Here is a 23,587-nt window from a genome sequence, read left to right on the forward strand (position 1 = left end):
ATTTAACAAGCTGAACTCGGGCTCAAGTTAAGCTTCGGCTAAAGCTTTGATCGAAGAATTATAGATGTTGTCGACACGTGATCGGGTTTCTAGGAACATTGGCATAATTTTACAAACCGAACAAGAATACTGCAAAGGAAATACGCGAGTCGCCAAAAATAGCAAAACTGACATGCTATCAGTAGGCTACAACATGTCTCGGTGAAAATCTTGAAGTTCTTCCTAGACATACAAAAATTAATTAAGCTATACCAAGGCGACATAATAAAAACACCATAAAAGGGAATAATGACACCACTTTCATGCCAGACTACACAATTAAGTTGATTCATTGTGCATATATTACAAGAGTAATTACTTAGAGCCTTTTATCGCCTCATGAAAGCATTCGTGGATTCCTCAAGTCACCAACCAACAATACCTATTCAATTTACTGATCGATTCTTCATATCAGCTAAGAACGTTCAGGGCAATTCTGAACTTAGTGGATGTCGTTCTAGAAGGCCTTAGGTTGTTTGCTTTAATCTACAGAAATAACCTGGATTCTGCTTACCACTTGAAGCTCATTTCTGTGCCTCTAACACACATTGGATAGCATTTCACCACCTTAGTAAATATTAATGATGCGATTCAGTGTCTCTGGCCTCGTGAGGGTATTAAAAAATGTGAGAGAGAGAGAGAGAGAGAGAGAGAGAGAGAGAGAGAGAGAGAGAGAGAGACTCAAATGCATTATCAACATCGATAACCAAATACATCATTTTTAACAATTAACGGTACGGCTCGTGCATTCAGGTCTCTAAAACACCTAGTACAAACCTGCAATTCGCAGATGCATAGGTTACAGGGTGCTCCATGGCTAAGAGCATGTGCTGGCATGAGGCCAGATCAATCAACAACAGCAATAACGCGCGTATAGACAAAAGCACACAAAATACGCTTCCCCCCTTTCAACAAACAACTACTGTTTGCATTTATACATCGAACTGTATACATAGGGTGGCCAACCTTTTGTACTCCATGCGCCAATTATTTCACATTTTTGCTCAGACTTATATCCCTTTTCAGTCCTTCGAAAATATGGTAAAGGAGACGTGTTTAGTAGTTAACAATAAACTCTTAATATTGTATACAGTATATGTGGTAAATGGCCACATTTAGCAGTCTCAAATAAAAGGATTTCGTATAAAGCCAAGATAAAGATTGCTCACTTTAATGAGGCTTTTGAGTTTGCTTCGATTTCGCCAAGACTGTGTAATGTTTGGAGTTGAATTAAGTTACTGAAAGCAGCAAACAGCTCTTCAAATTCGTATCGGTCGCTCGCAACCTCAGTTACCTCTTAACCAAGTTCACGGATGAAAATACTTGTTCGCATCTGTGCGTTGTTCCAAAAACGATCAATGTAACTCTTGGAAAACTTTTGAAGTTCCTGAAAATGTTCACAGGGTAATGATCCCCTAAAATTCACGTGCCAGAATCATTTGGAGAGTGAAGCAAGCTCATTAAATTTCACTTAAGTAATGACTTTGCTTTTAAATTGCATGTTATTATGCAACTTTTAGGTTTTTTTGTTCAGTAAGTGAAAACGGATTGATAAACGCAGCCTTCGTCTTTGGCCAAATAACGGAAACGACTGGCAAAGGACAATTTTTCAATATATTCAAAAGTGCAAAGTAATTAAGAGGGTTTGCAGAGCACATTTTCTATTGGTAAGAAATTTAATTCGAGTTGTAACCACTGAGAAATTAGTTCGCATTTGTTACTTCACCAAAAAATTGTTTTTGGTGACTCTGTCTCTAAATATGACAATTCCCATTCACGTCAACTGTTACTCACATTCTTCAAGATCAAATTAAAAATAATTCGTAACTTTTTGCGTGTTTTATTGCAGTCCGTATCAACGTAACCCTTTCCAGTTTAGCTGAAGATATAAAGTATATCATCCTAATATCAAGCCAGATAATGGCCAAAGTATCAAGACCATGTCCTCTTAATTTGGTTATTTTCTTCCAAAAAGTTGCTGATAAAAGCAGATAGTACTCTACTAAATATACTGTAGCTTTGTTCAGTGAAAATTGAGCATTTGTATGCAAATAGCTACATTGAAATTCTTTTTATCTTTAGTAGATTAACCTAACGAGTCAAGAATCCTTTTCAGAAAACCTGGAAAGAGTGAAATCAAGACATTTCATTCCAACGTGGCCATTAACGAGAAGTGTAAAAGGGAGAGCCTTGTACTGCCCAAACCCAAAGTCTTTTTTACTTACGCAGAGAGCTTCATTTTCGTTCGTTAATTAATTTAAGATACCATACTTGCTTAGTACTTTTCTACTGGGGACTCACCACATGTTAGTGAAAATTGGCTTGTAGCCCATCGTCTACCATAAATTAGCATGGTGCTAATACAGATCAAAAATATGGAATGAAAATAAACGCGCCGAAGAAACAATGTGTGCTAATACAGATCAACAATATGGAATAAAAATAAACGCGCCGAAGTTTCTTCGGCGCGATCGAGTTTTCTGTACAGCGTATCAAGGTCTAGAGATTATACTCTCTAGACCTTGCAGCGTATAATGCTGCATGAAACTTTCAGCCACGGCCCATGAAACTCTTAGCTGCGGCCCAAGAAACTTAGCCACGGTCCGGTGTTGGACTCAGCCACGGCCCATGAAAATCTTAGCCGGGACCCATGAAACTCAGGACCCATGAAACTCAGCCACGGCCCGGTAGTGGCCTGTGTTGCTGGTACCTATAGCGGTGCCAAAAGTATGATTATGGCTAACTTTAGCCTTAAATAAAATAAAAACTACTCAGGCTAGAGGGCTGCAATTTGGTATGTTGGACGACTGGAGAGTGGATTATAAGCATACCAATTTGCAGCCCCCTAGCCACAATAGTTTTTAAGAACTGAGGGCGGACAGAAAAAGTGCGGATGGACAGATAAAGCCATCCGAATAGCTTTCTTTTACAGAAAACTAAAAAGGAAAACCACTTTAACAACCTCCAACATCACTGACTCTCTCTCTGTTTATGTGTGAAAGAATTATGAACCCATCCAGAATCAAAACAAACTCGTTGACCCTGAACAGCTTCTGTAGAGGAACATTAACTTGAAAACACTGTGCTACAAGGTACTGACAAGCCACACGGTTGCCACTGCTAAGGCTACTAACAAAGATGACAATAGTGAGAATGAAAGGCTGATTTTCAAGGAAAGCCTACCGTATGTTTTATCAACAAGGTGAAAGAAGAGGAGAGAGAGAGAGAGAGAGAGAGAGTCGCGAATTACGTAGAAACAATTAGTCACCTAGGAAAATATATAACCATATCACCTTACAGTTAATAGAGAGGTCGACCCAATTTTGCAAGGGTTTTCTTAACTTTTAATAATACAAATAGGCTACTCTGAAAGTTAGGCATAAAAACACAAGCAACACACACATTTACATAAATACACACATATATATATGTAAATACATATAGCTTATATATTTGTATATATATTATATATGTATATATATGTATATATATGTATATATATATATACACACATACATACATACATACATACACATACATGTGTATGTGTGTGTGTAGAGAGAGAGAGAGAGAGAGAGAGAGAGAGAGAGAGATAGCAATCTTATGAGTGGTTTCATCAGAGTGGGATGACGATTACCTCGTCAAGGTTCTCCCGTTTTGAGTGTACACAATCTTGATAAGAGATATGAGCACTCACGTCTGCATTTACATTTCTCTTTCTCTCTACACCCTGGATGCGACACGATGCGGGATTATAGGGATTGCATCCATTCATCCAACCTATTCCGGTCCGCGAGTCGAATGCTCGTCTTTCAGCTGTGGGCTCTACGCCAACTATGAATAACCATCTATAAAAAGAAAACGATGTCCAAGGATTTGCACCATTACGTCATAAGGTAACTTCCCTTCGGCACAGAATGACCACCGACCTCTAGGCGAAAAGGATGGTTCCTCACCAAGATATTACAATGATAAGAGTGAATAAAGAGACTACTTCTCGAGTTCATAATCTTCAAAACGTTCCAGTATAAGCATAAACGCACACAATGTCACATAACGTGGTTGGGCAATTTTGGGTATCAAACATTCCAGTTGCTTTAGACCCACCACTGAAGCATCTGAACTTGAAAGACGCAAAACTTTTCTACACTGAAACTACGATATAAAAAAATTCAAAATAAATAACGGCGATGACTTTATCTGCAATGACCTGCAACGAGTCAAAGTATCTCGTCTGGGTCATTTGCAGCCCTGATGTTTCAAAACGTTTTCGCGGATATGCCGCTGAAGACGATTCTGGAGTTGGTCCAAATTGGAAGGCACAGTTACAAAGGCAGTAAATCTGGGAGCGATTATTGGAAACACTTAGAAGAAGGTGTTTTATTTTGCCTGCCAAACTCTTCAACTATTATTGTTTAAACCCCAGATAAAGACAAAACATACGGTTCACGTGTTAACTAAAGTTTGCATTGAAGTTATTTAGGATTACATACCTTTAATACACGTAATTTATTGAAGGCTCGCATCGCTTGTGATGATGATGATGATGATGATGAAGATGATGATGATGAGAGAGAGAGAGAGAGAGAGAGAGAGAGAGAGAGAGAGAGAGAGAGAGAGAGAGAGAGCATGCCTACAATTATAAGGTGTATTTGAAATGAGAGCGCATATTTTTATTTCCCTGGTGTTTTAATCAAGTCCGTCGAATAATTTCAGAAAAATTCTTGTACAACAAGACCATTAAAATTCTATCTTAAATTTTCTTCCTCTTTCTGTTCTTTCAGAAAGTCTTTTCAATATGTCATATAAAGTATAATACAAAGTTCAACACAATCCCATTGTACATAGCAAGCAGGATGCCCTTGAAACAAAATAACATGAAGCAGGAAGACATGATATTAAGAGCTCTGTTTTTATAGGTATGGTTATCAATGTATACACTTAAATGCCCAAATTATGAATAAAGTGAAGCTTTACAAACGAAAACAATTACTAGATGTACACAGATACAGGCGCGCGCGCACACACACACACACACACACACACACACACACACACACACACACACACACTCTCTCTCTCTCTCTCTCTCTCTTTGAGCATTTCAAAATTTCCTCCTTTTTTTAAGTAAGGATAAGTTTACTAGGCTCAAGCCCAAACTCCGACAGAGATGCTACTGCCTCCTAGTGTTATGTGCAAAAAAGTTGGGACAAACCCTGCCATTATCCATCCAAAAATGGCCAGACCCTGAGCTGATTAACTTCGCTATTTAGTTTGGCAGCTGAGTTTAAATTTTGGCGTAATCGTTCACTTTGAGAGACGAGCACCAAATTCGCTCGAGGAGTCATGAAGGGTTAGTCGGTATAAAAATGACTCCAGTCATTTGAAACCCAGCGTGTAATAGTATTGGTTAAGTGAACCTCTATGCACTGGAGTCGACCGGAAGGCTTTTGAATATTTTCTTTCTCAAACCTGGGCAAAGAAAGACTGACGGCAACGCTCAGAGATGCTGCAGCCCTGGAATTAAAATATCTTGTTGTCTGGTGGCTTTCGACAACAAAGAGGGGTTCATTTCACGAACATTACGTTCAGGCACTCTAAAATAAAGCAATTGACCACAAAATCAAAGCTTTGGCTCAGATATTAAAAACTCTGCGCATTTACATGAATACCAGTCAACTCCTATTCCCTTAGTGATACATATCAGTGACAACAGAATATATTACTATCCATTAATTCAACTGCGAAAAATCGTCGAGTCACCATCGAAAATCAACAGCAACTAATCACATGGTGGGATCAACTCAGAAGATTTTCACCAGCATCCCCCAAATCTGCACAATTATGTTGTCGAGATGTTATCAATACACATAACAACACTTAGACAGGCGAGGAAACAAAAAAGAAAAAACCTAACCTCCAACTCCGTTACCTGAGGTAACAATTTTAAATAATAATAAGAGTCACCCTGCACACCGTAAGAAAAAAAAATACAACAAAATAACTATAAATAACTGCCAGGAAAAACGGATGAATGGATCGCAGCGCTGCAGGCACTTGGAGCAAGACATTTCCATCTCTTAATAAGTTTAAATATCACTAACATCATCATGATTATGTATAATCATTACAAAGAAACATAAATTATGCGGAAACCTTGATGAGAGGACTTTATAAAATGTTGCTCTTTCGTTAATGTTGATGAGTGTGCGGATTTGCTTTTATCATTATCTTTATGGAATATAAACTTCCGACCAAGAAATGTGTAAACTCTATACCATAAAGCACACGCGGAGGAAAATATAAAAATAAACAAAATCTTTGAAATAACATCGATAAAAAGCCATGAAAGATAAATAAAAAAAAAAAAAAATCAGAAACGCAAATTCCATCTCGTACTCAACCCGTCCAGTTCGACTCACCAAAATTCTCCCGACTAACCTTGATTGGTTGGAATGTTTTTCCTTACATTTTTTATCCGTTTTTTTCTTTTTTCCTACTCTTTCCTGCAGCCGGATTAACTACAATCACCGCCTTCTGCAACATCAAAACGAAATCCGGACTGACTCCCACCAACAGGATGTTCACTTAGGATAAATGCAAATCCAAACAGGGGTTTCAACATCCAATTCTCCTCCTTTAAAGCTAATTGATTGCCACTTATCCCGAATAACTGTTATCTTTTCCTTCTTTTATTTGTAATTTACTGTGGTTTTACGAGGACACGACACCCTCTCTTACGTGTTCTCGATTTTGGCATTTCCTAGCCAATTCGGGAATGGTGAAGTCGAAGCTGTCTTTGTCTTGGATCGTAAAATTGACATTCCCTTCAAAATGTGGCCTAAACGTTCACATGTGCGACAAACAAACCTCGTTATGCTCTAAATTTTTTTACCTTACGGTACTCAATTAGATGCGATTAGTATATTAGTAGGCACCGATTACCAGGACTATAACGACATCAAAATCGTGAACTGACGACTAGAAAATAACCAGACAATACCTATATACAACAGCAAAATAAATATCCCTAAATACTAGGTAATTTCGAGAATAAGTTTTATGAAAACATGCTACATATAATGAATTACTATCTGCGATGCTGTGAACTATCAACAAGACCTACATGATGACAACTTTTGTATGTTTTACTAATTAATATTTGTAATACAGCGTAAACCAGTCTTTACAGTTTCGAAAAAAGAATTACCATTTTGAAGTACATTGTTGTGCTTTGTCAAGTACACATAATTCTCAGTTTCATTCTCAGAACTAAAAATCTTTATTCCTGTCATTCGAAAAGTAAACAGAAAGGGAGCATTAAGAAAGACTTGTATAATTTAAATATTCTTACTCTGTGGCTAAAAGTATGGCAGCTAAAATGGGATGAAATACGCAGTATGAAATGCCGCCATAGTAAAAATACCAATTATCTAAATGTCCCCGTAACAAGAAAATTAGACAGCAAATGCTTAGAGAAGAAAAAAACTACATACAAACAAGATAAAGAACAAACGCCACGATGAAAAAAAAAAAAAAAAAAAAAAAACGAATAAGACCCATCTTTGAGAAGTGAAGCGAAGGAGGAGGGAGATCCTGTAAACAGACCAAGCACAACGTGTAATGAAATTCCGATAGGACCCGAAAAAGACATCAAGCAAATAATAGAGAGAGAGAGAGAGAGAGGGTCGGTGGTGCATGAACTCATCACAGGAAGCTCCAAAACTTCATACACGCTCCGACGGTCCTCGGAGTTTTTAAAGGGACCGGAATGATTAAATCCTTAATCCTTGCAAAGGACCTTTCTTTCAAAGAATGATGATGCAAAAGGAACGTTTTAATCACGGGGTTAATGGGCCACCGGAAACTTATTCAATAACAGTGTACAATACCTGGTCGCGGCATCCATATTAATGCTATTTCAATTCGTATTAGTGGTAGCTGGGGTTTACTGATGTTGATGATGATGACTTCTTTATTTCTATATCATCATTTTGTTTACTATACATATCCATTAAGGAGGAAGAGACTGTAATTTTCTGGTATTATGTAAAATAATTTACTACACACACATATATATATAAATTAATATATATATATATATATATATATATATATATATATGTGTGTGTGTGTGTGTGTGTGTGTAATTATATGTATATATATATATATATATATATATATATATATATATATATATATATATATATATATATGTAATTATATGTATATATAATTATACCATATATACATATATATATATATATGTATAAATATATATTTATATATGTATGTTTCTCTAGACTAAGATTCAATCTCTTTATCGTGGTTAACGTGTCGTAATGACCTCACAGAATCTTAAACATGAAGTTACTTCGTCGGTGATACGTATACTGATAAAGCCGACTGAAAACTGTATCTGTCTACGAAGCGGATGATTTCGTTAAAGATATAATAAAAATATTGTAATAATGCCATACAATACATTTTGGTCAATAGTAAAAAGGAAAACCTAAATAACTGCGTTTCTCTTTTTAAAAGCAGGCATCTTCTGAATTTCTAATTTGAGAGTTTGACGTCCAAAATAAAGAAAAACAATTACGCAGTTACGTCTTTTTCGTTGAATTTTGTTCTCAACCTTTCCGTCAGCGTCAATGGTTTCCCCAGCTGCTAATTTCATAAGTAGTAGTTTGCAGTCTTGCAAAATGCATTCCTAGCGAACCATTCTTTTGTCGTTTAAAGGGACGACAGTGTTTCGTATAATCTCCATACCGGTTTCTTACAAGAAATGGGGAAAAACTTTTTAGTTTTTCCCCATTAAAGAGAGATAAGCACACCCAGTGCTCTCCATACATGGAGATATCTCTATGATTAGTTTACACTATGAGGAACACACAAATGTATCATCTAACCAGAAAACACTAAAAACATCTGCACTTTAAACACTTGGCTGAAAAAATAAAACAAAAGCAATGCTGACAGGCACACAAAATTTTTGTTTCCCAACATACTGTATAGACGGGAAGAAATAAATTCCTTTTATTCCAGAACTGGTCGCTGCTCCAATAAATATTACAAGTAATGAGCCAGAGTTCCTTCGGCGCAATCGAGTTTTCTGTACAGCGTATAATCAAAGCCACCGAAAATATATCTATCTTTCGGTGGTCCCGGTATAATGCTGTACGAGCCGCGGTCCATGAAACTTTAACCACGGCCCGGTGGTGGCATGTCCTATGTCGTTGCCAGACGCACGATCATGGCTAACTTTAACCTTATATAATATAAAAACTACTGAGGCTAAAGGGCTGCAATTTGGTATGTTTGATGATCCGAGGGTGGATAATCAACATACCAATCTGCAGCCTTCTAGCCTCAGTAGTTTTAAAGATCTGATGGTGGACAGAAAAAGTGCGAACGAACAGACAAAGCCGGCACAATAGTTTTCTTTTACAGAAAACTAAAATTAAGAGGGGGACTGAGCATGCGAAATACTCAAGATCAAAAGTAATATTGCCATCATCGATCAGTAGACGCAAAATCAAACAGTCTGAACGCAAAGAATGCTCCTCAGCTTCCAGTCAAAAGAAGAGAGTCAGAACGACAGCAGGTGGTGTTTCTATAATCTCTTCAGAACAAAAGCAGAACTTTGTCAACTCCATTATCACAAAACTGTTTGAGATATAATACAAATCATTATCATGAAGATGTACAGTAATAAGCAAATCTATAAACCTACAATTAACAATATTTGTCATTACTCTAACAAATCAGACTATCGTTATCTGGAAAATTCTCTCTCTCTCTCTCTCTCTCTCTCTCTCTCTCTCTCTCTCTCTCTCTCTCTCTCACTGTGATCCTGGAATCCAACAAATTTACAAGCAACTGTCTTGAAGCTCTTATACTATTAACATTTACGTCGAGAGAGAGAGAGAGAGAGAGAGAGAGAGAGAGAGAGAGAGAGAGAGAGAGAGATATTATATAGAACCCTCTTTAATAAATACCTAAACCTACAAATCTTATCATAAAAAATTAAGTAACTAATAACTCGAACTTATTCAACACGGATGCCCATAATGTATGGCCATATGGTGTAACATTAAGTTAAGATGTACGTTACTCAAGAATCTCTGATAGCCTCTTCACACATCCGTAATCCTTAAGTATCCATGTATTCATTACAAGTTAATCTCGCAGTATTAGAAAAGCGAAGAGTTCTTTCCATCCGAATTAAGAGAGACAATAATCAGCATCTTATGTTTCACCTACGATGGCAGCGAATCTACTACGCCGACATTAACCACTTTCTCTCTCTCTCTCTCTCTCTCTCTCTCTCTCTCTCTCTCTCTCTCTCTCTCTCTCTCTCTCTCTCTCCAATGAAGTATCACAAACATTCCATCACTAAAACACTTATCTAACTAGTTACAACTAGTTAACCTTTAATTAAAATAATGAGGAAGAACATTTTAGGCTAAAAGATATTTATGTCCGTTAATATATCAACATCCCTAAAAAGTATTAAGAGAGGAATACAGAAAAACGTTAAAACCAGGAATTACTTGTATCCCTTCAATGAATGATCATCCGACGCTTATGCTCGAATGTATGTCTTCCTTTACCAAACAGTGACAAGTCACAGGAAGTGCCAGTGAATTAAAAGGGAAGATCTGAACTGCCCTAAGAACATTTTCTTTGCCCTAACAAAATCTTTCATTACTCCTTTCGAATTATTCTCAAAACTTTCTGCCTTAAAACATGATCCCCGTTCCTCGGAAAGTTCCTTTAAATCGTTGCATGCTCCATAAGACATTCAGCATTTTATTGTTGAGTAGGATCAACAACAAAATTCAAAGGAAATCATCGGAATATTTCGTTGTTGTAGCTTTATGACATTAGACAGATCAACTAACAAACTACGTAAATTTCCCCGATTGTAGGATATCATTATACTTTCGTAGAAAAAAAAATATATAAAAATTTCTACTTCTTTCCCTTATATGAATTCAAGTGAAAGACGGCTTACTCCAACATCTCACCAGTTACACCACTTAACGGTTCACTTTTGGGCCACCGGATGAGTTACAGAAAAACAATGCGCATAAATCAGAATCTTCTGAAAACTAGAGGCGAAACCTACAGCACCGTAAATACTTCTGTGTGAAACCGTCAAAAAATTACATGAGCTAGCCACGGCTATAAACAAGTACATATTGCTGAAATGTTGGTGTCACTGAGTCTCAACTATCTTAACTAATCTTGGGATCCTGATAATGAGTAAAGAAACTTAATTTATGGCTGAGGAACACATCACAACTGTCGTGAAGAATTGGAGCACTGTGTATTTCGTTCACCTCTCCTTATTGCGAGTGCTCATGCATGTACAAGGTATTATTAATTTGTGTAAAACAAAAGAGAAAAAACACAAGACTTCCTCAATACACAGAAATTAATCTGAGGACCTGGTGAATTAAGTAAAACCAACATATCCAGAACCATTAAATCAATGTGCACCAGTGGCCATTGTCCTTTTAGTTTGTGAGCTGTTAAGATCTGAAAATATCTAGCATATTTCATGCGCCGAGATTACCAAGCAACCGACGGGCTACTGGGATGTGAACATTAGTGTTAAGTTTAATGACTCTGATAATGGCGAACATTACCATAACAGCATGGCAGAACTGAAAGGCGATGAAGGAGGGCGCTTTTAGCAACATGTCAACTGAATAACTCTCACCGCCTGCAGCAATTAAATCACACCAGAGATTAACCAGGAAGATGCCACCCCCTTCAAATCCAAGTCATGAAAGCCAAGAACAACAATCCAAGTAAAATCTTAAAACTGGCAGCAGAGGGCACAGTTTGCTCCATCCTGACTTGGTCAGTTAGTCAATCACTGAGGGCGAGGGGTTCAACCCCTGACAAGGTCAGAAAGGTGTCCAGATGCAGATGCGACACGCCCCAACAACAAATTAGTTTAAGGGAAGTGAGACGAGAACGAATTTCTGAGCAATGCACAATTTCACTCATCGTTGCGGGCAGCTCCGACCATCAATGCCGCAGTAAATCTCTTGTTTTTGACCTGGCCTAAAAGCTCCCTTTCCCTCTAATTTGTTAGAAAGCACGGGGGGAAATTAAAGTTGTTTAGAAAATATTGTGGAAATTAAATCTAAATATATATATATATAACTGACGTTAACCACACTAAGAAATGAGTAAAATTTGTACTTTACATGAAAAACAACTTATATACCTATAAAATTCATAAATTCATAATAATTCTTTTAAATGTGTATTCATAACGAATGTCTACCTAGATCCTACCATAGGATACTGCTTTTCTGTATTTTAGTGTACTTCCTTTTTCATCGCCGAGCCGAAAACCAAAATGATTCGGTACAGTTTATCATTCCATTAGGAATGATCTGCCACCCTTATAATACTGAAGACCTTACCGAAAGAAATAACAAAGAAACAGCAAGACTCAGAGTGCAGCTTAAAATAATCATTTCCACTTGGATCCCCGCCATTTTCATCCATATCCAGCAGAAAGCGGCGAATAAGGAGAGGAGCGGCGTGATCTCGGGGACGGACGTCTTAAGCTCCCTTAATACGGCGTTTATTTCTTGAAAGAAGAACGACCCTTCCATTTCACCTCAGCTAATAGATTCCAACTGTCGCTCTTAATTACATCAAATGACACCGTGAAATCCCTTCTATAATTAAACATAATAACCAATTACATCAGATTAAAACCTAATTACACAGACTGAGACAAAGCGCTGCAACGTTAGAAAACTGAAATGATGTGCAATAACAATAACATTACGAGCTTTGTGGTGAAAGCGCTCTTCCAGTACGTGATGAGAAAAAATATCATTACTCACAGAATTCAACTGTGACAGGAAAATCCTTGGCGACTTGGCTCGCGAAGTGCTTCAAGGAGGGTTCCTAAGTAGGCTATCTCTAAAAGGAAATATGGGCCACGCTATTTCAGCTCGAGTCAACGTTACGCTTTGGTAAATACTGCTGCTTCATATTTTATCCCTTAAAATTAAGTCTACTTGCAATGCACATTTTCTAAATATTAAAAATGCCGTTGAAATGTTTTCCGTTGAAATATTTTGTCCATGCGCCAAATATCCGCTGTTTTCTTTTTTCTTCTTTCTTTTTGTAATTCTGGGATAACTTGGGGTCTACATATGCCTTGGAATCAGCCACATTGCAATTTATTAATATTGATAAATAAGAAACTATTCGTGAAATGGGGTGGCAGGCAGGGGGGGGGGAGGAGATTCAGCCAATAGTTTATTAAAGAAAATTTCTGCTTACAAGTGGCATGACCAAACACCTAGCTGTCGATATCGTTGACAATGACAAAAAGTGATGTGGTTAATTACATACCTATACTAAGGAACCAGACTAACATCACCGTACGTGTGTGTGTGTGTGTGTGTGTGTGTGTGTGTGTGTGAGAGAGAGAGAGAGAGAGAGAGAGAGAGAGAGAGAGATATGATTCACAGCAAAAAAGAAAAAGAAAAATTCTGTGAAACCAGTGGCCAAGCCCGTCTACGGCGGCAAAATGTCACAGAAACCTACCAGATGAACTCAAAACATTGATGATGCATCACGATGCGATGTCAAGCCACGACTTCGCCATCGAACCAGAGGTGAGCTCGTTAAAATCTGATACAAACTCGGTCCGGCAGTCAAGTTTTACGAACATGACAAATTGACAAGAGAGCAGACAAGCCTTGTTTATAATTCAAAGGGTATGCTGTGGATAACATGGAATAAAAGTCTTCCATGGGAATCTAGATAATATCATGAAACCAATATTAGCATGAGAGATCAATAGAGAAACCGGACTTTGATAAATGCATACATATCTTAGTGTCCAGACGTCAATGCATGCGAATGTTCGCAAAATGCTTTTGTACGTACTTTACTAAACAGGCATATAACTTCTCTCTGAGAGAGAGAGAGAGAGAGAGAGAGAGAGAGAGAGAGAGAGAGAGAGAGAGAGAGAGAGAGAGAGAGAGACTATTGTTACCAACTCTCCTCTTATCATTTTCAACAACAAAAAAAAAGTCGGTTATTCGAATGACAAAGAGCAAAAAAAAACCCATCTCCAGCACTTAAGCATTCTGAATTATGCTAATTTCCGACCGTTCTTCTGAGCCACCAACTGTCTCGGAAAATAAAAAGATAAGAGGAGGATTTACGTTGAGTCCTCAAAAAATTCCCTAGGATAAAAATCAAGCTCACTAAAGCACATATGCAGAGACACACACAAACGCTAGAGAGAGAGAGAGAGAGAGAGAGAGAGAGAGAGAGAGAGAGATGCATACAAAATTCCAAGTGAAATTGCCCATTACGATGTATGTTCATTTTTTCTTGCGGAATTTACTGGATAATCAGTTTATTTACAGTTATTCTACTGTATATATATGTATATGTATATGTATATGATATGTATATATATATATATATATATATATATATATATATATATATATATATATATATATATATATATATATATATATATTAAATCTGACAAACAAGATCGAGAGAAAAGCAAACAATACCAAAACAGATGCAATTTTTCTGCCACATAATTTTCTTGGGATAGTTTTCCCTTTTAATTTTCTCGATATATATATATATATATATATATATATATATATATATATATATATATATATATATATATATATATATATATTATATATATAATTATTCCCCCTTCAGTAACATATATGAAAATATATTACTTCCGAGGTAGAGTGAATTGGATATTAAAGGACATTTGTAGCTTTCTGATTGTATATGAATCACGGTGATGTGATAAATAGTCATATTATGGCTACGTTACAAACGCACTGTATCAACATATGTATGGATATCGTCTCCAAACGCAAAACACCTGAGTTCGACGGGTGGGTTGATGGGAGATATTCACTATACCCTCTCTTGTGGCCGACTGGTTAGTGTGTCACTGTAGTCCTGATTCCTCGTCCGTCGCTGGTTCGACCCCACGGGACGGTGGACTTATTATCAATTAAAAATTCCCCTTCGGTAACATATATATATTACTTCCGAGGTAGATGAATTGGATATTAAAGGACATTTGTAGCTTTCTGATTGTATATGAATAATGTGATAAATAGTCATAATATGGCTACGTGCGACAAACAAGATGGTCAACATGGCAGAGGTGGGTGGATATCGTCTCCAAACGCAAAACAATAGTTCGACAAAGATGGTATTCAGACTGGTTAGTGTGTCACTGTATTTTCCTCGTCCGTCACTGGTTCCCCACACGGTGGATTATTATCAATTAAAAATTCCCCTTCGGTAACATATATGAAAATTTTACTTCCGAGGTAGAGTTTGGAATTTTTGTAGCTTTCTGATTGTATATGAATCACGGTGATGTGATAAATAGTCATATATATATATATATATATATATATATATATATATATATATATATATATATATATATATATATATATATATATATATATATATCGTGTGTATATGTATATATACATATACATATATATACATATATGTTTTATATGTCTGTGTGTGTTCGTGCATTTTGTGCGTATAGACTGGAGAGTGACTAGTTTGGTATAAAACTGATTCTGAGAGAGGGGTGCGTTATTTTTCTATTGATATCTAATATAGTCATGGATGGAGTGATATGAGAAGTTAGCAAATGGAAATCAGACAAAGTGCAGGGCTGGGAATACGAAACTGAACTGTGAATAGTTGATGTTTGCAAATGATATAGCTTCTAGTACGGCTAGTGTAGCGAAACTGTACCAGGAAGAGAATGTGTCTGAAAATTTTTGCAAGAGGAGGAGCCCAAAAGTAATAAAATAAGATTATGAGGAACCAGGAAGAAGGAGTAAGGAATATTTATATGGATGGTGGATGGACGAATGGAAACGGTTAATTTATGATGGTATATACGAGAAAGCATGATGTATAACCGAGAGATGACAGAATAACTGAATCACAGAAGAAGTGAAGCGAAGGGCATGTGTGAAAGACTGGGAAGACTCAAAATATCCATGAAAACCAAGTTTGTAGTGTATGAAAGGATTGTTGAGCCAACTCCTCTTTTATGATAGGAAGTGTGTTTGCCGAAAATTAATGAAAGTCAAATGGTTAAAGCTTTGAAGTGGAATGATTGAGTAGTTCAGCAAATTATAGTTCAGCAAAGTACGAAAAATTAAGAAGGTGATAAATTTGGTGATTAGAAGAATGTGGTAAAAATGTTGCCGAAGAAGAATGAATAGATCCAAATGTTATGAAATGGCTTGGTCGTGAGGAAAGAATAAATAAATTGTTGGCAACAGAACACATAATGTTTGTTAATACTAGACGGGGAAGGCCTAGAATTTGTTGGATAGATTATTATTATTATTATCATTATAATATTATTATTAGGCAAGCTGTGACCCTAACTGAAAAAGCAGAGCTGTAACCGGGAAAGCAGCCAAAGTAAGGAAAATTATACAAAAGCAAAGACGAAACTATTCACAGAAATAACAAAGAATGAGTTCAACTGAAATGTGACTCGTGCAACCTTGCTGAATAAAAATAAAACTTCCGCACCCACTTCAAATCTCTAAATTTCCAACAATTCAATTACATGATTTTAGAAAAAATGGTATTTTCCAATTTCTCAAATAACATGCACATTCAATAATCACTGGAAATATCCTGGAGTTTCAGGAAGGTAACTGACAGGACACATTAATTAGACAAAAAATAAATAACTAGAAAAAAAAAAGACATAGATAACAACTTTTATTCCCAGTAACGTCACCAGAAATCTGAAGGCTTTCCAAGAACCGTATTAAATCATGTTGCTCAAAAAGTTCGAGCAGAAGAAGGGAAACTACGACATGAAATTGCGCTCAGAACGCAATGACCCAAAGAAAATCGATACTCCGGCGACTCTGTGCACATTTGAGTAATGTCATTTCCCCGAAGCTGATCGTGATTGCATGAGACGTTACAAGGAAAAGTCAAATATTTAAGGGGAAGTAGAGGCAAACCTCGCCACCCGACAGGTTACAAGCGCTTGCTTCCGTTAACCATTACAATGAGAAGAACCGCGCGATTCTAAAAATTAGGGAGAGTCCTCTTCCATTCGAGAAAATCTTTAGTTAATTGTGTCTGATTTACCGTGGTCTAGGAAATCTGTTTCACAATAAGCGTCGAATCATATACAACATGATCACGTAAAATGATCATATATGACTGTAAATACAATTACGCAGACTATAAATACAAATATATGTATATACTGTATATAAACATACGCATATATACATTATATATATATAATATATATATACAAACATATCACATACACCTTGACATTTTACATGTTCACAAACATAAAGCTACAAATGTCATCCAAATCGCTCTACCTAGATTCAGCACCTGGGAGATTCGAACTCCTGACAGTGAGAACTGACGACTTCAAGGACGATGACCATCCGGCTGTGTTATATTTCTCTACGTAATTAACCAAGATTAACCCTTCTGATAATAACATCTAGCAAACAACACACACTTGGTGAATAAGGCACTGTAGCAAATACTAGAACCGAAATTTCCTCGCACTTAATGAAGTCAGAACTGCCTACATAGCTATGAAACTAAATGATTCAGTGACAACGTATCTTCTATGCATGAAAACCTTCTCTGTCTCTCCTCACAAAAATGAAAGATGTTCTTTAAGCTGTAAGGCTTTCAATACTTCATTCAACGAAGCGATGGTAAATCTCAGACTATAAAATACATATAAAAATATCTTCAACTTGGACGATGCTAAGTCCTATACTTTTTTATTTACCTGAAATGTACTAAATTCCATCATAAAGAAAATGGTCATTACGGCGTGCAGAATAAACAGACACCGCTGCAAAGACATAAACACAAAGATTATATATATATATATATATATATATATATATATATATATATATATCAACATTATGCCATTTCCTAAGGCTATACTAAAATTAACGCATCCCCCACTATGCAACGATGGTGAGAAATGGTATCTTCTTGCTTTGGTAACATGTATCTGAATTCCATATATATTCATGCGTATTAGTCCTAGTAGACTTATTTATTACCTTCCTCGTGGTCAAGCGGTTAACCTCATTCTGACATATCATACATGGGTTCGAATCTTGCCACAGGCATCAGAGTTTCTTCACTTGTTTCTTTATTTGGATCCTAGGTTTCGTAGTGACCAGCGTACTCAGACGTTTGTTGAAATCGAGAAGTTAGAGGTCACTGTGGCTATCACAAATACATTTGTTTTATATATGTATGTATATATTTATCTATCTATCTATCTATCTATCTATCTATCTATCTATCTATATATACATACATAGACAGATAGATAGACAGACAGACTGATATCGATACAGATAAAATCAAACTTGGGCCATCCCGCTAAGAGTAATGCTGTGAGAATCTTATAACAGTGCCTTCAGCATGTTCTATAAAACTAATCCAGACCTTTTACGACCTTTGCACCAGCCCCTCTCTGTCTGGCCGCTGATGATGCCAATCTCCTTCAATCCGCCGATGCGTAAAAACCAATAGCACTTTTCCTTTTACAGCAAAACAAGTTGTGCAACATCAAGGTTCCCCATTTACTCAATCGCCTCCTCTTATTACAAATCAGATTTCCATTTTCTCCTTTTACGTCTACATCTTTCTTGTCCATTGAAAGGGACCCCCATAGACCTCCCTACACGGGGAGAGTCTGACGGTTCAAAGTACCTTATAGATCCGTCGAGGCCAATACGGAACATATGAAAGGCCAAATAAGGAGGAGAAAATCTGAAGGAAAAGGAGGTTAGTCCTCTCTCTCTCTCTCTCTCTCTCTCAAGAATATCTCTCAGATTTATGGGATTCGACGCCACTTACACAGATCTCATTCAATAAAAGGAATCAGACGCCGTCTCCGCGTGTTATACGACTTTTTCAAGTGGAACGAAGTTGTTATGGGAGTCATTATGCTGGTGAATGGAAACATCAAACTTCTCTTGTGAGACTTCTACTCTTTATGGTGTGACAGTTTCAATATTCTACAATATTCAAATAATACCGTTGCTAGGATTTACAGCAATATATACTTATGTATATATGTACACTCGGCAAGAAAAGTGAGGATACAGTTTTCATTAGATTTCGTTCATCGAATTTTAATTTTTTTCTTACAGAAAACATACAATCTCGGTAAATTTACTCTAGAATATGAAAATACAATGCAAATTATATCATATATATTAAATCTGCAAAACAAAAACGTTCAGATACTTAAAACCACCATGGATGTCCGAAGTAATCAGAATTTCTCAGATGACTTCGTTCATAGAGATCTAAAAGATAGTGTATGGATATCTTGGTGTAGTACTGTTTATCAGAAAGGCATTATTTACTCGTTTTCCGTTATGAACAGGCTTATTATTGCATCATCATGCGAGGTAATGATAATTTATTTAATTTTTACACATTTATATTTATATTTCACGGTGTTAAAGGTCAGCTGGAATTAATGGCAGTAAATGATGTGACAGCCAGGGTAAGTTGACCAAATCTATTTAAATCCGCAAGAGCGTTCTCTATGATGTGCGGAGTAGCGGGAAAACACAAGTAACTGGATGTTTCTTGACGTTGCCATAGTTTCTCTCTCTTCTCTCTCTCTCTCTCTCTCTCTCTCTCTCTCTCTCTCTCTCTCTCTCTCTCTCTCTCTCCATTGCTAAAACATACTATACAAATATAGTATCCCACTCTCTAAATGAAAAAAAATAATAAAATGAGTAGCTATACATATAGGCCTAGGCTTACACAACAGCAACGCTCTCTCTCTCTCTCTCTCTCTCTCTCTCTCTCTCTCTCTCTCTCTCTCTCTCTCTCTCATCATAACATTGCATTCGTTCCTTTATTGTCCCCCATATTTTTCGTTGGACATTCCTCAAATTTAACTCTTGATTTCATTATGGAAGATCGCGTTTCCGATTACGCAAGCATTCTGTTCATTGTGGTGTCATAAATTCATTTGTGTAAGGTTAGTTGGTAGGTTATGTCGAAAAATGTTTATTTTGCTCAGAACTGTCGCCGCAGATTACAACTTGAACGAATACTGTAAAGCTTACTACTGCATTTAAGTATCAATGATTTCAGAACCGTAGAATATGATTGAAAGTTATAGGAGGTCAAGCAAAAACAAACACACTAAGACTGAAGCTCCTCCCTTTCTAAAGTTGCCAGATGTCGCATTAATTAGCAATATATGTCCGAAGATTAAAAACTGTATCCTCACTTTCCTTGCCGAGTGTACGTATATATATATATATATATATATATATATATATATATATATATATATATATATATATATATATATATATATATATATATATATAAATATAATGTTACAGTAAGACTGTGGGATTTAACGAAATCCCTGAAATTTTCCGAGAATTCATGAAATAATTTATTCACTTAGTAACATATTAGTAAAACACCAAACAGATTCATCTTGTTGTAGATCAATCACTGTTTCGCCGTGTTTAATACTAACCCCTCTGGGATCAAATGTCCCTATGAGTTGGTGATTTCACGAATTCCCTGAAAATTTCAAAAATCCCTGGTTTCGCAGTCTTACTATAACACAAAATATATATATGCGTGTGTGTGTATAAATATATTAAACCACATATTTTGTGTACGTACATAATAATCTAAAAGTAATAAAATCCACGTTCAGAACTGCCAGTGGAACTCTCTCACCAGTGGCCCAATGGTCCCTGGACAAGTATGCAGGTTAAGATTCTTTGGGCCGAGTTTGAGACGGTATGGCGCGTCCTTAAGGACGGCAGCTTCTATCATCTCAGCACTCTCTTATATTACCGTCAACTTCCACGGTATGGGCATATTAGCAAAGGTTTTTGACGACGAAAGGTGTTATTCCAATGTCAGCGCCTATGGTCGATCTTGGGAACTTCAGTCATAAGGGGGAAGTAAAAGCAGAAGGAGACGTAAAGGATCGCAAAAGTCTTAAGAATACCAGACGTGATGCAGAGATGCTGTTTGGAAGGAATAACATATTCTTGGGACGACGGAATGCGTGGAGACATTAACGAGAAGAAAAGGAGGGCAGGAAAACAGCTGAAGAACTAAAGGGACATATGACTAAGTAACACTAAAAGGCATTGCTGTATGCCTGTGATAGTGGAGTATATGAGGGAAAGTTTCCAAATGAATGGATGAGAAGGAAAATTGTCCCTTTGTTTAAATTTTACCTGGAAATCTGTAAGGTAGGATTTTGAGAGACGAAGCATAAGGTTGACAGATGAAAAGCAATGTGTGTTTGGTCAAGGATGATGGAGTAGATCAAGTGTTTGTTATGCTACAGTTGTGTGAAGATTTAAATGCCATGGGAAAATCTATTCATTGCACATATTAACCTACATCCAACCTATGACAGCAATAACATATACGAGGAGCAGATTGCTAAGAATGCTTGAAGGAGATGGTAATTTGTTAAGAGCAAAAAGAACCTTTCATGATGAAAAAGGACCTTGTGAGTTGGAATACGCAGACTGAAAGTGACATATGGTAAAAAAAGTGAAGGACCCTATGTTATGTCTTCATAACTGTACTATTATATGCTGCATGTAAGAAGCACATTAGAAAAGTCAGGGAAAAGACAAAACAAGACAAGACAAAGACTCGTAAATGTAATGTGGAGGAGATTTTGTTTGCAGATGATAAAATGTCAATTGGTGATAATCAAGAGGGGGGAAAAAGCCTGGTGAAGTAGTTTGAAGGAGCTTGTAGGAGGAAAAGCTGAAAGTGGAGGTTAGCAAGAATAAGTTTAAGGGGCAATGAAGACACTGACGGCGGGAGAATGAACTACATGATGGCAATCTGATGTAAAACACAGAACAGCTGAAGCAATTAAGACAGCAGCAGCTCTTAAGAGCAAAAGTATTACTAGAAGCAAAGTTGAGAAATATATGGCTAGATGTCGAACAAACTCTCTCCTTTATGGGAGCGAAGTGTGTCGTAGTTGAATGAAAACTTGACAAAATAAGTGGAAGCTACTGTGATGAACTGCTAATGTGAAATATGTATAGTAAGGGAGATTAAAAGGGTGATAAAGGTATAAATGGATGAAAATGCTGATAGTAAACAGGCTATGCATGGGAATCAATATTCTTTTGGTTTTTTGGGACCACCTCTTACTATGGGAAGCAAACATACACATACACACGCACACACATATATATAAATATATATATATATATATATATATATATATATATATATATATATATATATATATATATATATATATATTTACATTCATATAATCAAAAATATTAAGCCATAAATATTGTTTAGTATCCACTTCACTATACCTCGGAAATAACTTACACACAAAGGGAATTACAATTGAGAAGTGTTTCGTCACCATTTTAAACCAGGCAGCTGTTCGATTCCTACTAGTGACGAAGCACTTGTCAATTACATTCCCCTTGGCTGAAAGTTATTCCCGCGGTATAGTGAACTGGATAAAAAACGATATCCTGCCATATAAAATATACTGTGTAATGACTGCAGTGAACATCCCACTCAATCGAATCACTCAGTTTAATAATATTTTTCTGTAAGAGACCTGTTTCAAAATAGTTGTCATGCTAGGATACTTGGTATCAGTCCAAAACTGAACAACTTTGCTTAACTGCAGTACGTTCAAAAAACCAAATAGCAAAAATAAAAGGTCTAAATAACGTGTGAGGGTTCGGCCGAGAACAAAAGTTTTTAAACTTTGCCGTAAAGAAAAGTGACTTGAAAAACAGCAATTATTGGAGTTACATAAATTCTGCACCATGCAAAGCCACGATAAATTACAATTCCAGTGATATATAGTTTATTACTATGTATGGCAACCATAGCGCAGCTGAAAAGTATTTGACGTGGACTATTTATGTATGTCTATGTTAAAAATTTGTTTCATTTGTTATTTCGGGTAAAAATTGGTTTTCTTTCCCTTATCGGTAGTTGTTTCCATTTATGACACGGACCCAAGACAAAGTTTACCTTGATCCGTCTTTTGCCAACACTGTACTTGAAAAAATACTGTACCTGGGTTAAATTCCTCCCCCACCCCTCCCCATGGAACAATTCTTAACCTATATCAAAGATTAGATTGATAATTATTGGATTAATGGCTTAACAGAGAGGATTATTGTCTCACTGACAAATTTTCGGTGCTCCTACTTCTGTAGTTAATCCTGACAGCTTCTCTTACTGATTCTTAACAACACCCATTCTCCGTGCAATTTGCAGAGGGGCTAATTGTGACAAGTGGAAAGTTGAAGCATACAGATATGCCAAGTACCCTCACAAGTTGAATTGGGTAGGAAACAAATTAGTTGAATGATCAAAGCACCTTCAGCCTGGCTCTGACACAGAAATTTCAACTCAT

At 36.6% G+C, this 23,587-nt stretch overlaps 1 protein-coding gene across 1 annotated transcript in view; it reads right to left on the reverse strand.

Annotated features, from left to right (window-relative positions):
* Nucleotides 1-23,587, reverse strand: part of LOC136852535 (tolloid-like protein 2) — an 886,642-nt gene that overhangs the window by 239,464 nt on the left and 623,591 nt on the right. The gene's annotated exons all lie outside the window — the stretch shown is intronic.

Source organism: Macrobrachium rosenbergii, chromosome 25 (genome assembly GCF_040412425.1).
Source record: "Macrobrachium rosenbergii isolate ZJJX-2024 chromosome 25, ASM4041242v1, whole genome shotgun sequence".
Taxonomy (NCBI): Eukaryota; Metazoa; Arthropoda; class Malacostraca; order Decapoda; family Palaemonidae; genus Macrobrachium; species Macrobrachium rosenbergii.